Source organism: Triticum dicoccoides, chromosome 4A, assembly GCF_002162155.2.
Source record: "Triticum dicoccoides isolate Atlit2015 ecotype Zavitan chromosome 4A, WEW_v2.0, whole genome shotgun sequence".
In the NCBI taxonomy this organism is placed as follows: Eukaryota; Viridiplantae; Streptophyta; class Magnoliopsida; order Poales; family Poaceae; genus Triticum; species Triticum dicoccoides.
The window spans coordinates 701,436,727-701,439,860 of record NC_041386.1 but is presented as its reverse complement, the minus strand read 5'-3'; positions in this window follow the sequence as shown (position 1 = coordinate 701,439,860).

The window sequence follows — 3,134 nt, the reverse complement described above, 5'->3', positions numbered from 1 at the left end:
AGGAGGAGGAGGGAGGGGCGGTGGGAGGAGGGCTGCCGACGGAAGAGGGAGGAGGGGGCGGACGCAGGCGGAGAGAGGAGGGATTGGTGGGAGGAGGAGGGAGGAGGGCGCAGTTGGAGGAGGGGCGGAAGGAGGGAGTACCTCAATGGCGGACGGACAACAGCGGCGGCGATGACGGATGATGACGGTTATTGGCGTGGGCGAGAGTGACTGAGAGGGGGAGAGTGAGTGAGAGAGAGGGTCGGCCGCACTTTTGGGGAAAAGGTAGGGTTAGTAGTAGCACGGGTGCGAAAATGTGCTACAACTAATGAGAATAGCAGTAGCGCTGTGCAGGGACGCACGCTACTGCTAAGTTGGACTAGCAGTAGTGTGTTGCTACTAAAAGCGCTACTGCTAAGTGTAAGCATGCAAAAATACATTGGCCATCAATGATCTTTTTGTGTACAATCTTAATTGTCAATATGAGTCCTCTCTAGTAGGAACCGGAGAAGACTGATATTGCAACCACAAATTCTACACATAGAGTTGAGTGAAGACCAAGTGGTTGTGATAGTTTGAGAAGTAACATATTTAAGGTGGTAAACACCCTGTTCGCGGAGCGAGGTGGTACTAAACTTGTGGGCTGAACTTAGCAGTAGTGAGTTTTATAGAAGTGCACTGCTATTAACATCCATAGCAGTAGCACACTTTGTTATAGGGCGCTGCTGCTATAACTAGCTGGACTGCGAGGTAATGGCAATTAGAGAAGTAGCACGGTTTAGATGGGATTCGCTACTGCTATTTTTCTTTCACCAGCGCATTTTTGTTGAACGCGTTGCTGCTAAATAGCAGTAGCGTTGTATTTTGAAGACTGCTGCTGGTAAGATTCAATGTATAAAGTTTTCCCTAGTAGTGAGAGTGTTAGGCCCAAGTGTATCAGCTTCCGAGGAGAAGGCCGGCCAGCGGCGCGGTCGCGAGAAGGCTAGGCGGCCACGCGGTCAGGGAGAGGCTGGCCGGCGCCGTGCTCAGGCAGCAGTGTGCATGTCCATGGTGGCAGTGTGCAACCATTGAGCATGTAGCACATGTGCTGCACGCAAATCCACAAGAATGTTGGACGTATTGCCGGCTAGCATTCATGAATACTGAGACAAAATTGAGTCTTGCAGAAGATCAAACTAATAAAACGCTTGCTGCATCCATCAGCAATCATGCACGACCAAGCAATGTGCAAAGCAAAGGCGCTCTTGTTCTCTCTGTGCGCGTGCTCGACTTGGAGGGCTGTGCAGCGCTTGGTGAAGTTGGTGGCCGCGACCCCCGAATCTACTTGTACTGGTCTCAACAGTCCACTTGGGCGGCTGCCAGCACCCCTAGTGGACTAGCTCGTGCCCGAGTCCTAACAAGCACCTATATAGCATCAAAATTTTCAACTAGAGAAACATTGATTTTTTAAGCCTCCTCTGCACTAAAACATCAAAAGCAGCAGTTGTATATTTTTTGGACATACAAGCATAAGAGAAATTTGCAGAAGTAACATGGTGTATCCTGATACATAGTACTGGTGCTTTGGGAATTTAAGAACTGAGAAAAGAAGTGGAGGTGGCTCAAGCGTCAAGAGCAGAAGAGCATGGGCTCACTTGGGAAGTGGGTAGACAGACCACCGTGGTGGGGTCCTAGGAGGGGAAGGTGGCACGGAAAGCGGGAAGTCAGGAAGCAGTGGTGCCGGTGGTTGGCGTCCTCCAGTGCTCGTGGCACATCAGTACAGGAAGTTGACTCATCACTCAGACGCAGTTTTTCCTTTTTGGAATCCATTGAACTGAAAACAAGCTACAATGTGAGTTGAAAAAACCTTACAAACTGAACTGAAAAAAGCATACAAGATACAAGCAAAGATGAAGGCATCGATCTAGTGCGAATCCACGGTTCGATCTGAAAAAGGCATACAATCATTTAGATTTCAGAATGTCATAACATGCAAAACTTCACACACCATCACTTTTGTAATTGGTTCCTCTTCTTGCCAAATTCATAAGAAATAAAAAACATGATCAGGGGCTGCTGCTGCTTTTAATTGTCTGGACCTTCTATACGAAATAACATGAACTATCAGTCCAGACAGATTTGAAGTTGAAAGATCATTCCCGTGCCGAGTGTTAAGGAAAACGAAACCAGAGATGACCTCACAGGAGAACTTGGACTGAAGAACATGCAACGAAGAACTTGAGGTTGTTTGGCAGCCCATGTGCAGCACGGCGAGCTGCAGGGGGAAGGGAAGGCAGTAGCACCTCCAAGCATTTAGAGTCACAAGTTAAAACATGCTACATGTTAGAGAGCCGGATGAGATGCCCATCACTAACTCCGAAGTTGAGAGTGCGATGAATCATCGCCACTTGAGAGAAGCCTTGCGCACCCCTGTCATAACGGAGCCGGAGTTTACCGCTCTAAGCACTGTAGGGGCATATATCCGAGCTGCTGAGGACGGACTCACAGGAGTTGCTCGCGTGTTCTCGCAGGAGATGCAGGTAAAAAAATTTAATAGATAGATAGTAGTAGCTCCTGAGACTTAAGGCGGTAGGAACAAACCAATTTGAGGATCGTTTATGTCCGCAGGTTCTCAAGGAGAAGAACGGTGCATTGTCCCAGGAGCTCGAGACAAGCCGGACCTAGCTTGAAGAAATGAAGAGTGCCCCAATGCATTTTGGCAAAGATAAGAAACTAGTAGAATAATTTAAGAAGGAGGTCGAAGAGATAAAGAGCTTAAAGGCTTAACTCTTGGAGGCGCAATAGGAAAACCAGAAGCTGAAGGACGGCATATTCGGTATATGACTTGTGAACTATCTGGATTATTGATATAATCATATAATGCGGAGTATTATAGTTTAGTTGATACAGGTATGTTGACCGTCCGCCCCGAGGAGGAAGGGTCCGTCCTGCAAAGTGATGTTTTAAAGGAGCTGGAAAAGCTGCACGAGCGTGCCCTGAAGGCCATGAAGAGTATGGCCAAATCCTTATGTTCGTCCACGTCCCTCCGAAAAGTATGGAGTGATTGGCGGATCTGTTCAAGGGTGCTCGGCGTCGCTTCAAGCTGTGGAAGGCATCCGTCTGTCGTGAAGGTGCACGAGAGGCATGGACGATGGTGAAGACATGCTACACCGGAC